At 35.0% G+C, this 14,451-nt stretch overlaps 1 pseudogene; it reads right to left on the bottom strand.

Moving 5' to 3' along the window:
* Positions 1-4,786, bottom strand: part of LOC111908760 (14-3-3 protein 10-like) — a 37,344-nt pseudogene extending 32,558 nt beyond the window's left edge.
* Positions 4,787-14,451: the final 9,665 nt, after the last annotated feature.

Here is a 14,451-nt window from a genome sequence, read left to right as displayed (position 1 = left end):
CTCATGAGCTTTAACAGTGGACACAACCGCTCTCCACTCAGATCTAAGACCATTCAAAAATGTAACTTTTTGTTCAATCAACTTCCTTTCAATATCGTGTTTAATCATCTTACTGAGAAGATGATTGAAACGATCGAATGTCTGAGTAACAGTTTCCTCGGGATTCTACTTAAATTCGCCAAACTCAGATAAAAGTAAGGTCTGAATGGAATGCTCCAGATCTTCGTCTGTGGAATATAACTCTCGTAGCCTATCCCATATTTCTTTGGCAGTGTTGCATGAACTTACTAGCCTGAAAGTATCCAATTGAAGAGCGAATCTGATTAGTCTCAATGCTTTAATGTGGCACTGAAACTTATCCTTTCCGGCTTGAGCAATATCTTTTACGTCCTTCAACATATCATTATACTCTTTCTGAGTTTTAATGATTTTAGACATTGCTGAATGAGCGAATGGTCCAGACACGATTGCTTCCCAAATAAGATATCCATAGTCTTCAGATCCAATGACATAATCTTCAAAGTGATGTGCCCAGACTTCATAATCCTGGGTGTAAAGGATGGGAATCTTCGTCGTTGATCCAATGTTGTTTGAGATGTTTATTGGATTTGATTGTGACTCGTCCATGCTTGATCGTATAACCTGTTTGAAAGATCAGACTTGTAATATATAAGATTAGGGCAAAACAAATAAATGCTGAGTTACGTCAATTATGGGATGACGGCTCAATAAATATTAGTTAATGCGGAATAACCCTAGTCGCAACCTTTTTCACAGAAAAGATGTATATGAATTACACAGCCTCCTGCTCTGATACCAAATGATAAGTTATTAATTAACTTGATGATCGATTAGATCTTCTTAACAGGTAATGCGATGAAGTAAAAACAGTAAATAACACAAGTATAGATCAAGATGTGTCGAATGATTAGATCAAACAATCCTCAGCAGAGCTCTACTAAGAACTTCCACTATAGAGGATTCTAGGGTTACAAGAACGATAACAATAAACTTGCTGAATAATAACTCTCTGATCGTTCTATTCTATCGTTACCTTCTAGGAGCATGCAAGCACCTATATATAAACTAAACCCTACTAAACTCACGGACGGACAGGCCCATACCGGAGATACATAATGGACTAGCTAACGAGCCCAATAGACGCAATAGATAACACAAAACACGACCCAACAATTTCCATTTTTGACCCTTGAGGGTTTTATGTCTTGACAATTTTTTGAGTTTGGCTTTTAATTCTCCACTTCATGGAGAAATCAAATATGTGTATTATATTCAATTAATGAATTGAATTTCCATATTTAACCCTTGAGTTTTTGAAGTCTTGACACTTTTTTTATCCCTTGTTTTCTTTTGTCTTCAAACGACCAAATAAGCGGCTATTTTTCCTCTTTGCGTATTCCGCCTTTCACGTATTTTTGTATTTTCCATTCGATCACGAATCCGCGCAACCTGAAATAACTGATAATATTTGTCAGATAAAATAAGAATAGTTCGTCTTATTTCAATGATGGTCACATACAAAAACATTTTTCAACAATTTCCCCCTATTTGATCATTGTTGAAATAAGGACAGTTATCACTTAATCATATTGATAGTTTTAATTTTGAAGATTCGGGATAAAAGTTTTGTCAATGATAAGTTTGTGACTTGGTTTATCATATCTTATGTAAAAGATTTTCAGAAATTTGTTTCCGAATCAAAGTCTCAGGTTCGGTTATTAAAGGGTAGTCATATATGTATCTAAAGAAATTTCCTAAGATTTTATATATAGCATTATTAACGACGACAAGTGGTCTAACAGGTCGATTCAGATGAACGCTCTTAGGTATAGCTCACACATCACTTGGGTGTTTGGTTGTTCTGGCAGCAGAACAAGTTAATGATCACTAAAAATGAGTGATATCTCTCTCTGACGACTCACACTCATATTGGAGGTGTTCAGCTATGCTTTTCCTGAAAGGTCACTTAATCTCATTATTAGATAATCAATCACAAAAGACTGGTTTCGGCATTACTCAGCGTGTTTCTTTATTCATGCCATTAACTTTCACTCTCTCTCCGTCGGGAAATACATGTAGAGGGGTATAGAAATTTTCATAGTGCAATTTTGCAACTAAGAATCTTCAATGATGAAGGCTACAGTATCCCGGGAAATCCAATGTTGTTGCAGCTTGTTCTTTGATGGTATTCCGTTTGTTGATCAATATCGATTTATTGTAAAAATATATTTTGTTTTAGCATCGAGAATTTGCTATATTTGAGAAAATTGGGTTTTTGAGAGTATTTGTCTTAAGTGATTGAGATATCTTCGTTTGTGAAAAAAAATGGTTAAAAGTTTGTTTGAAAATACCAAATGTAGAATATTTTTGCTTTGTTTGGTATTTCTTCGGTGAATGATTTGGCTTTCTTGTTGATTCGTCTTTCTCTAGATTCGTCTTTGAGGATTGGATGTTGATAGATCTTTGCTTCTCCTTTGGTTTTCTCGTAAGGATATGTCGTTGTTTTGAGTCTTTCTGTTTTGGGGCTTTCTTTGATCGATGATTCTTGAAATGCTTTTCGTTTCTTCTTTTCTTATTGATGGATCATGGGATTGCAAGTCTTCATTTTTGGTTGGCTTTTATCTAGGTAGGGATAAGTGGTATAAAAGACATTTTGTCTAGTATGTAAGAAATAAATGTATCGTCCCTGGTCATTTTGATATCTAAGCAAAAATGAGACCGTGACAAGGTATAATTGGGTATACCTTTTAAGCAATAGTGACACACCTAAGCTCACAAGAAATGAATTCCACAGTGATACAGATTGATGAGGCACAAATTCTCACATGGGTTTTTGTTTTCATCTGAACCTCCTAACCTTATGTCCCTTTTTAAAATCATCAATAATGAAATAAAATTGAAGGAAATAAAGATATATACATAATGAAAAGTAGGAGATTAGAACCTTCACTCCAATTGAGAATCAATATGACTTAAAATCTTCATCGAGCATAAGCATCTGAAAATTAAGTCAAGAGACGATTAATCACAAGGTTCTATAAAAGCTTATTAAAGCAAGTCTTTTATTATATTTTTTAAGATTTGTTTTTTTGAATGTTTTTGGAAATATTGGTTTTTTGAATGTTTTTGGTATTTTTGAAAAGAAAGCAATTTTCAAGTGTTTTTGAATTTTCTTTTTGAATGAAAGTAAACACACTTTTGTACAAACAAAAAGTAAAAGTTTAAGGATGGATGTTATCTAGATTTAACATTCCTAGACGGCCTAGGAAGTATTGAAACTTTGTTTCATCAAGAGCCTTAGTGAAGACATCAACAATTTGATCTTCAGAGTTGATGAAGTGCAATTCGATATAACCCTTTTGAATGTTGTCTTTGATAAAGTGATATCGAATGTCGATGTGCTTTGTCATGGAATGGTGAACGGGGTTGTGAGAAATGGCAATTGCACTGGTTGAGTCACAAAATATGGGAATTTATGAGATTTTTAAGCCATAGTCACGCAATTGAGTTTGCATGTATATGACTTGTGAACAACAGTTGGCGGCAGCAACATATTCAGCTTTTACTGTTGATGCGGATACACAAGTCTATTTATTTGAAGTCTAACTCACTAGTCTACCTCCTAGGAATTGACAACTACCAGATGTACTCTTTCTATCTAGCTTGCATCCTCCGTAGTCTGAGTCGGTGAAAGCGTTCAGCTGAAAATCGGATTTAGCTGGATACCAAAGGCCAAGTTTGGGAATGTTTTTAAGGTATTTGAAGATGCGTTTCACAAAAACTACATGGGATTCCATAGGATTTGCCTAGTATCTGGCACATACACATGTAGAAAACATGATGTCAGGTCTGCTGGCAATAAGGTATAAGAGTGATCCAATCATTCCACGATATCTTTTCTGGTCAACGGGTTTGCCATTTAAGTCTGCATCGATTTTGTATCCAAAAGCCATTGGGGTTTTTGCGGTATTAGATTTGTCCATTGAAAATCGAGTGAGTAGGTTTTGACATAATTCTCTTGGTTGATGAAAATGCCATCAGTTGACTGTTTGATTTGAAGTCCAAGAAAAGTAGTCATCTCCCCAATCATGCTCATTTCAAATTTTCTCTTCATAAGGTCTGCACACTTAACACTTAAAGATTCATTAGTAGAACCGAAAATAATGTCATCAACATATATTTGTACAATTAATAGATGTTTATTAAAGATTTTACGAAAGAGGGTTTGATCGATTGAACCTCTTTTAAAGCCTAATTCTTCGAGAAAGGTTGACAATGTGGCATACCAAGCTCGGGCTGCTTGTTTCAAGCCATAAACAGCTTTCTGCAATTTAAAGCTGTGATCTGGAAATTTGGGATCTTCGAAACCTGGTGGTTGTTGGATGTATACTTCGTGATCTATCTCTTCGTGTAGGAATGCACATTTAACGTCCATGTGGAATACTTTGAAGTTCTTATGCGCAACATATGCAAGAAAGATGTGAATTGCTTCAATTCGGGCAACCGGAGCATACGTTTCATCGTAGTCGATTCCCTCTTGTTGTGAATATCCTTTGACTACAAGACATGCCTTGTTTCGACAAATGATTCCTTGATCGTCAATCTTGTTTCTGTATACCCATCTTGAACCTATAACAGTAACATCAGGTGGAGTAGGAACAAGATTCCATACTTCGTTTCTTTCAAATTTTGCTAGCTCTTCTTGCATAGCTTTTACCCAGTCTGGATCTTTTATAGCAGAATGTATGGTTTTGGGTTCAGTCATGGATAAGAAGGCTCCAAATAAACATTCATTTGTGGATGCGGCTCTAGTCTAAATGCCTGAGTTGGGATCTCCGATGATTTGGTCAGTTGGATGATTTTTGGTCCACTTTATTAAGCGATTCTCTTCCGCTATAATAATTGGAGTTTTATTATCCCATTGTTCTTCTCCGGGTGTTTCATCTTGGAATAGGTTTGAAGGTTCCCCCATAAATGATGCATCGGGATTGTTTTGGCTATTTGCGGATGGGGTGTTCAAAGGAGAATTTGGTATTTGTTCCAAAGAGGAAGTATGTGTTGGTGATTCCCCCTCGAATTTATCTACATCATTTTGGTTTGTTTGTAGAATAACTTCACTGGGTGTTCCTGTAGGGTCAATTGAAGTAGTTAGAAGTTCAGAATTGTAAGCGGTTTTTGGTTGCTCAAAAAGTAAATCAAGATCGATTTCAATGTCTATGTCAGGAGAAGGTGTTTGTTGAATTAGATTTTGAAAAATATTTTCAAACATTTTAGAACCAAAATGTTCATGATCCAATTTCCTGATATAAAATTCATCAAAATGAACATCGGTACTTTCTTCAATTACTCTAGTAAGTTTGTTCAGTACTCGATAAGAAGCTAAGGAAAACGAGTAACCAAGGAAAATTCTTTCGTCCAACCTTGATTCAAATTTTGAAAGGTGATCTTTATTGTTCTTTACGAAGCATCGACAACCAAAAATATGGAAAAATTTGATGTTTGGTTTTCGGTTGTTAATGACTTCATATGTTGTTTTATGAAGATGTTTATGGATTAAGGAACGATTTTGAGTGTAGCAAGTTGTGGCTATTGCTTCTGCCCATAAGTATTGTGGCAGATCTGCGAAGATAAGCATTGATCTTGCAGCTTCACATAGAGTCTGGTTCCTTCTTTCGAAAACACCGTTTTGTTGTGGAGTGCATGGGGCTGAGAAGTTATGTTCAATTCCTTTGTCTTTGAGAAAAGAGTCTAGAGTCTTGTTTTTGAACTCTAAACCATTATCACTTCGGATACTTCGAACAGGTCGTTTGAGTTTGAGCTCGATATGTTTGATGAAGTTGATCATCTCTTCAGGTGCTTCTGATTTTAGTATTAAGAAAAAGACACAAGTAAAGCGCGAGAAACCATCAACGACAACAAGAATGTACTTCTTCCCTTGTATGGTTTGGGTTTTTGCAGGGCCACAAAGGTCTACGTGCAACAAATCTAGTGATTCGGATACACTAGATTTTGAGATGCTTTTGTGAGTGGATCTGGAAAGTTTTCCTTTTTCACATGCGGCACAAAGAGTTTCATTATCAAGCTTCAGAAGTGGTAGCCCTCGAACAAGATCATTGCCGATTAATTTGTTGATGTAACCAAAGTTTAGATGGGAAAGGCAGCGGTGCCATAACCAACTAATATCTGTTAGGGCTTTAGATAGTAGACATATATCGGGTTTACCATAGATAAGATCCATGTCAAGTGGATACATATTTCCGGCACGGTCAGAATCAACTATAACATCTTTGGTTTTGGCTTCCATGATCAAGCTTCGTTGTTTGGTGATCAGAACTTCAAGATTGTTATCACACAGTTGAGAGACACTGATGAGGTTGTGTTTCAGGTCATCGACGAATGCAACTTTCTTTATGGTGAAATTACCATTTGTTATGTTTCCATAACCTTTGATTTTTGTTGTCATGTTGTTGCCGAAGGTAACATCTTGATTGGTTTGTGTAGGTTTGAAGTCACGTAAGTAGTTTCGGTTTCCTGTCATAGGCTTGGAGCAGCCACTATCAATATACCATGTATCATCATTGGGTTCTCCAGCATTAAGTACTTGCAATTAGACAGAAAGTTTAGGTACCCAAATCTGAATGGGTCCTGGTTTGTCAGTTGTTATTTTGCGTTCTTTGCCTAATGAATTTCTAGCATTTAACCTCGCGTTGTAGTAAGAGTTTGGTTTATGAGGATGGAATGGTTGAGGTTTGATTTGATTTATCAAGTTTACCCAAAATGTGATTTGTTTTTGAAAATCTGTGGCTAGATAAGATATGTGATTTGGTGAAAGATATCCTAGATGTGAAGGTTTGTTTGAAAAGTTTTCTTCATATCTGGGATGTAATGGGCGGTTTTAAAAAGCTTTTTGATGATGATGGTTTCAAGCTTTCTGATGTGATGGTTTTTGAAAGTTCCTTGAATGATTAAAAGTAATATCTTGAAAATGGTTTTCAAAAGGTTTTTGTTTGGAAACCTGTTTTTGAGGTATGACATAGGGTTGAACTGGTTTCTTTGGTTGGTTGTCAAAAATGTTTGGCTTGATAAGTGGGGTTTTGTTGACTTGAATGGTTTTTTGCTTGTTTGTTGTTTCTTGGAGTATTTTTTACCAGACTAGTTTTTCCAACAACTGATGAACTCATTGTAGGAAAAGTAGTTGGTACAGAAGTACTACCATCCTCATAAGAGGAATTCTCTCCGTTCAAAAGGTTTTTGTGTTTGGTGGTTTCGTTGGTATGTTTGATTCGGTAAGTTAAAGAACTAGCAGAGTCTGTTTCAAAATTTACAAGTCCTTTGAAGGACTTTTTGGAAACAGTGAAAGCAGTATCATCTGGGCTATAGTTGATAACTGTTTCGTCGTCTAAATCTTCCTCATTAACAGATGTGAAAAGATCTGGAAGAGTGGATTTAGAGTTTTCATAATTCGTCATGTTTTCCTGTTTTGCTTGTTCAATTTCAAAGGATTCTCTTCCAATTCCTGGTCTCTAATTCGTATCAATTTTGCCAGTTCCTAAGGTGTTTGCCTTGGTGAAAATAACATCACTTAGTTTTCTAGCAACTTTGATAGAATCCATATTCTCAGTCTTTTATTCTTAGTTTCAAGAGAATTGATTTGTTTTAAAGAATCAATCAGTTTTTCATTTAAAATATTGTATTTGTCAGCTGATTCTTAAAAGTCTTGTTTCAATTGAAGGATTTCCATTTCTAAAACATATTTTATTTCAGAAGAAATGACTTACTGATTTTTTTGTTCCAAAGCCCTTTTCTGAATTAGGGTTTGATTTAATTGTTCCAAGACGTGATTATAATCTTCCAATTTTCTTTCAACATCTCTTTCCAATTTGCTTTTTGTTCTTGTTGATTCTCCAAATTTGAGTTGCAAGGTTTGTAACTCAAATTTGCAGATATCATAATTGAACATTGTGTCATGATATGTTTTGAGATCAGCTTCCAGACGTTTCTCAATCTTTGGTTATGTGGGACTCAAAAATTGTTTTGGAAAAACCAAGTTCAGAGATCATAGACCATACCTGTTCTATGACGTTGGGAGCTCTTGAAGGTATGTCAACACTAGCTATGAAGCAAAAGTTTGATTGTGCTGGTTCATTGTCAGCTTCGTCATCAGAAGTTGGCCAGTATTCCACGTTTGGTTCATGGATTGCCATCAATGCTCTTTGTTTTTCTTGGTTTTCCAGTTTCTTCAGTTGATCGGCTCTTTGATCATAGTATGTCGAGTCTTTGATTTTGGTTTTGTTTTTGGCTCGGCATTCTCTGGCATAGTGATTTGTTCCTTTGTAGTTGTGACAAATGATCACTTCTTCATCACTTTCATCCTTTTGACTCTTAACCGGAAGTCTTTCAGGTGCTTGAGTTTGGGTTTGTTGGGAAGGATGAGAATGGTTTTGTTGGAATCCAAAATTTTGGTTGTTTTGAAAGCCATTGTTTTGATTGTTGTAACCTTGATTTTGGAAACCTCTGTTTTGATTTTGAAAACTTTTGTTTGGATTGTGATTATGACCTGAGTTGGGATCGTTTGAAATCCTTGGTTTTGAAAACTTTGGTTTGAGTTATTATGGAAAGAAGGTCTTTGAGAATTTTGTCCAAAGTAGGGTCTTGGTTGAAAACCTGAGTTGTTTTGTCCAAAGGATGGTCTTGGTTGAAAACCTGAGTTATTTTGTCCTAAAGATGGTCTGTTTTGAAAGTTTGGTCTAAAATTTGATTGACCATGATTTAGGATAAATCTCTGGAGATTTGTGTTTGCAACCAACACACACAATTGTTGATAGTTTGCTTCATCATTCGAATCAGACTGGAAGCTTTGGTTTTGAAAAGATGTAGCCTGATTAAAATGATTAAAGTTTTGATCATTGAAAGGTGTTTGGTTTTGTGAAGTTGTGGACACAAGAGCAAGTGGTCCTCCAAAAGTTGTAGTGGTTGGTAGGTCAATCAAGGATTCATACGATTGAAGTTCTCCATACAAATTATACAAAGTTTCTGTATGAATAGTTGGATTTCCCTGAATAATGAGTTTAACCATTTTCCAGCTTTCAAAAAGATTGTTTAAAAACTTGAGATTTATCTCGTGTTGTGTCTTTTTGATACCCAAATTGTTCATTTTGACCATAATAAGATTGAACCTATCATGAGCATCATGGATGCTTTCTGATGAAAGCATTTTGAAATTATCGAATTCATTCAAAACATATGTTCTTTTGTTTCCGATAATTCTTTTATTTCCACAAAACGATTTTTCAAATTTTCCCAAATTTGATTTGCGGTTAACAGTATAATGTCATCCATTTGACTTAGAATACTGTGAGGTATTTCAGACACAAGTTCCTTTTTGGCTTGGAGTTCCAACTTTCTTATGATTTCGGTTTGAGTGGCTTGATTTGTAGCAAGAGTAGCCATATTTTCTAGAGTAATATATGTTCCTTCTACACACTTCCAGATATCTTCATTTATAGCGTTAAGATGAAGATTTATACGGCCAACCCACGAATTATACTCTTCAGGAATAAGTATGGGTGCCCGTGAACCAGATCCTAAGCTATTTGCAATGGAGACAGAGTTCATGTTGGAGTAATTAGCCAAAGACATTTTTTTTTGAAATCTTTGAAAGGATTTTGAACAAGTGATATTAAAATGAAATTTAAAATAATAATAATAAAAAAAAAGCTTATGGAAGGTTTATAAACACTATAACCAAAAGTTTTTCGACAAGAATTTCAAGGTAAATCACACAAGCTCTGATACTAATTGTTGGAAAATATTCTTTTTTATCAGCTCAGAGACCAATTGTTGGAAATATAAAAATCTGATCATTACAACAAAAGGCTCGATTACCTGTTACTGTGTGATAGATATATAAGTTTAAGATATAAGATGTATATATATATATATATATATATATATATATATATATATATATATATAGAGAGAGAGAGAGAGAGAGAATAATAATTGCGGAATAAGTATAAATATGAAAGCTATAAATGACTGAAAGCTATAATAATATAAATAACTGTATTTAAATGATGTAAAGCTAGAAATAATATAAATGACTGTATTTAAATGACATAAAGCTATAATAAAATATATATAAATATATAAATATATATCAAGTAGGTTCGTCAATAAATTGACTGAACTGGACTCGTGGAACGACTGGTCGATATTTAGACTCTTGGAACGACTGGTCGATATTGGGACTCTTGGAACGAATGGTCAATATTGAGACTCTTGAAACGATTGGTTGATATTTGTTCAAAGATCAATCCGGTATTTGATAAGTAATAAAAAGTTCATTTTCATGTAAAATGGGTTGTTTACAAAACAGTGCAAAGTACACGAGTCATGTATTTGTATATGGGTATAGGGTGTTTTGAGGAGATTTGATGAGGTTGGAGTGGGTATTTGGAGGATGTTAGGAGGTGGAATAAGGTTGTAATTTTGGTGGTGTAAGGAAGCAAAGATGGTGAAGTTGAAGGAGCTTTGGGTGGTGATGGATGTAGATTTTCGGAGTAAATCTCTCTGGATAGCCAATTCTCTCTCGCGTCTCTTTGGGGTTTCCCGTAGTCAAAATCGTCCAGGAAAATTTCTAGATGTAGGTAAGGTTCTGAAGAATTGATGGTAAAAATCTCCCTAGTAGTATTTTGTCTGTGTTGTGCCCAGTTTTTTGTTTTCTGACATGAAGATTCTGAACTCGAAAACAGAAATCTCTCTGGATAGGCAATGTTCTCTCGCGTCTCTTTGGGGTTTCCCGTGGTCAAAATCGTCCACGAAAATTTCTAGATGTAAGTAAGGTTCTGAAGAATTGATGGTGAAAATCTCCCTAGCCTTTTTGTGCTTTTACTGAGCCCGGTTTTCTTCGTTTCTGACTTGAAGATTCTGATGTCGAAAAACAGCAAGGTGGTGATAGTTGGGGTGATTTGAAAGGGATTTTGGAGGAGGTTTAAGGAGGATATTTGGAGGGTGTTAGGAGAGTATTTTGAGGTTGGAAGGAGGTTGGGAGGAGCTTGATATAAGGTTGTGATGGTGGTGAAAGTTTATAAAGATGGTGATGTTTGATGGGTTGAAGATGAACACCTTGAGTTTGAATGAAGAAGATGAAGATGGTTGATGATGTTCTTCATTTTTTGTTGTTGTTGATCTTCATGTTCTTGGTTATCTCCAGGGATGAAGCTTGTTCTTGAAGAATATGGTGATGTTCTTGGGGAGTATTTGGAGATGTTGTAGCAAGTATTACAAACAACAAATGAACACACACACAACTCTTTACATACACACTTATATATACATGGTTGTGAATGAAAAAATATCTTAAGCATACTTGAGTATGTATGGGTGTAGCTTATAGCTCTCAAGTTTGTCAAGTGGTAGTAGGAGGAGGAGGAAAATGTTGATGTTTGACTAGCTTCTTCTTTGTTTTGCATGAGGTAACGTGGCTTTGGCATTAATTCCCATTTCCACTTCACTGCCAAATGAATTATATCTATTACATTCTATTAGTGAATTGAATTTTTATTTTTGACCCTTAAGGTTTTTATGTCTTAGACAATTTTTTGGGTTTCGTTTTTAATTCTCCACTTCACTGACTGAGAAATCAAATATGTGTATTATATTCTGAATTGAATTTCCATATTTGACCCTTGAGTTTTTGAAGTCTTGACACTTTTTTATCCCTTGTTTTCTTTTGTCCTCAAACGACCAAATAAGCGGCTATTTTTTCGTCTTTACGTATTCCGCCTTTTACGTATTTTTGTATTTTCCATTCGATCACGAATCCGTGCAACATGAAATAACTGATAATATTTGTCAGATAAAATAAGAATAGTTCGTCTTATTTCAATGATGGTCACATACAAAAACATTTTTCAACAAACGCTTTCCTTAACAGGAAGTTATCTGAAGACGACTAAATGAGTCATCCAGAGAATTTTATACATGCCAAGTTTCTTGATAGAGTGTAAGCTTGAGAAATCCATTTGTGAATTGAAACAAGCATCTTGCAGCTGGAATCATTGTATCTATGAGAAAGTCAAAGAATTCGGGTTCTCCAGAAGTGACGATGAGTCGTGTGTATATGTCAAAGCTAGTGGGAGTATAGTAACTTTCCTAGTGTTGTATGTTGACAACATACTCCTTATAGGAAACAATGTTCCAACTTTGCAACAAGTTAAGTCTTCGCTTGGAAAGTGTTTTGTAAAGAAGGATCTAGGGGAAGTGGTCTATATTCTAGGATTAAGGATTCATTGGGATATAAAGAATTGTATTATTCGTCTTAGCCAGAGTACATATTTGGATAAAATACTGAAGCATTTCAATATGGAGAATTTAAGTAAAGGAGAATTACCTATTCATAGCACTGTCAAGTTGAGTAAGACTCAAAATCCCAGTACTAATGAAGATATAGCTGACATGAGTCGATTCCCATATATTTCGGTTGTAGGATCGATCATATATGCAATGACATGTACTCGACTTGATGTATCTTATCCTTTGAGCATGGTTAGTCGATTTTAAGGAAATCTTAGCATAACCTATTGGATTCTGGTAAATAATATTCTTAAGTATCTGCGAAAAAAAAAAAAGACATGTTCCTAGTTCTTAGCGGCGGTGAGACGCTAAGAGTAACATGTTACAGTAATTTCAGCTTTCTAATAGACCGAGACAACATTTGTTCATAATCTGGTTGGGTGTTCTTGTTATATAGAAGAGAAGTTACTTGGAAAGGTTCCAAGCAAGAAATGATGGCTGATTCCACCTCTGAGTCAGAGTACATTGCAACAATTGAAGCATCGAAGGAAGTGGGGGTAAGGTCGCACCTTATGATCTGATGATACAAACACTCGTACAAGCTATTTGGTCAGTGTCAGCGTCTTCTCTATTATTAGCACCAATGTATCAATCTTATCAGCGTCATCATATATTATAGTTATTCTATGTGGTCATGTGTATATTAGGTAAAGATATAGATAAGTATAGAATAGATAGAAGATCCGATATCTTTGTTATGAAGATCGGTTCTTAGTATAGATAAGATACAATTCCTTAAATCATGGGATTCATATGTATAGATTAGTTTATAATCTACATTAGGGTAAACCCTAATGTAGAGAGTTCGGCTTTGTGTCAATCGTCTTTGTGACAACCCGTCTTCTTGGTGAAGACAAAAACTCTTTCTTGGTGAAAGAACAATTTGGAGAACTCTCTATGTTATTTACTTTCTATTATCTGTTTTTCTTATTTTCATTCTTTATAATTAAAGCGTATCCGATCGATAAAAACCTTCAATTGGTATCAGAGCAGGTTTATGATACACTCAAGCAACTCATGTCGACCTCTCTTATTCCAAATTCATGTGTATGCAACAAGATTCCTCCATTTTATAAGCATAACTTCTCTGCTTGGAAATCAATGGCCATGGAAGCTCTCAAATTTATAGACTTTTATATGTTGTATATCATTAACAAAGGTCATGTCGCCGCTATACATAAATCATTAATGATGATTCATCAGGAAGTAAGCTGAAAGGGAAATATGTGCCTATATATAAAAAGGAAGACAAAAGAATGTTGAATCTTGATGTAAAGGCGAGAACTTCAATTGGAAAATCTCTCCTTTATTTTGTTTATCGTTTGGTTCAAAACTGTTCAAATACTCAAGAGATGATGATTACACTATCATCTTCCTTTGAAAAATAAAAATCCTCAGACGATGAAGGCAAGTCTCTAATGGCTCAGATCATCGAACCTCACGTTGACACCTCAATTCACAACGTTGGATTCTTGACGCTGATCCTTGTCAAGCTGTTGCAAACATTAAGACAGAATGGGACGCTACATCAGCGTATCAGGTAAAAAATCTTGTTAACTACTCTCCTGTTGAAAACATTGAAAAAGATGATATGGGTGATCACTTATGTTTCGATCTATTAGTCTCTGATAAAGAAAAATCTTCTCTCAGCTTTGAGTTAAAGAAACTAAAAGAAAAACTTATTTTTGCTGAAAAATCTCTTTCTGCATTAAAAAAGGAAAACACATGAATCTCACTGACCAATAATTTTCTTCACTATAAAAAGGAAAAATATGTTCACGTTGACTATATTCAACTCATTTTGAAAAACTGGGCCTCTGATACGGGCATATTTAGTTATAAAATTCATGCATTATCTTAATACTTTATGTTGTTTTTATCTCATTTAATGAAAAAAAGGTGCTTAATTATCTTAAATATTTCATTTTCAGAAATAAAGACATGCTCGGAAGGAAAAGGAAGTGGAATTGGCGATTGAAAGCTTGGATCTTGAATTTTGAAGAAAGAAGGATGTTGTTGGACAGCTTGGCCCCTCGTCAGTATTTTGGCCATATCTCATGAACCGTAACTCCG

The sequence above is a fragment of the Lactuca sativa genome, chromosome 9 (assembly GCF_002870075.4).
Source record: "Lactuca sativa cultivar Salinas chromosome 9, Lsat_Salinas_v11, whole genome shotgun sequence".
Classification (NCBI taxonomy): domain Eukaryota; kingdom Viridiplantae; phylum Streptophyta; class Magnoliopsida; order Asterales; family Asteraceae; genus Lactuca; species Lactuca sativa.
The sequence above is the reverse complement of the archived record's forward strand: the minus strand, read 5'-3'. Positions and strand labels throughout refer to the sequence as shown.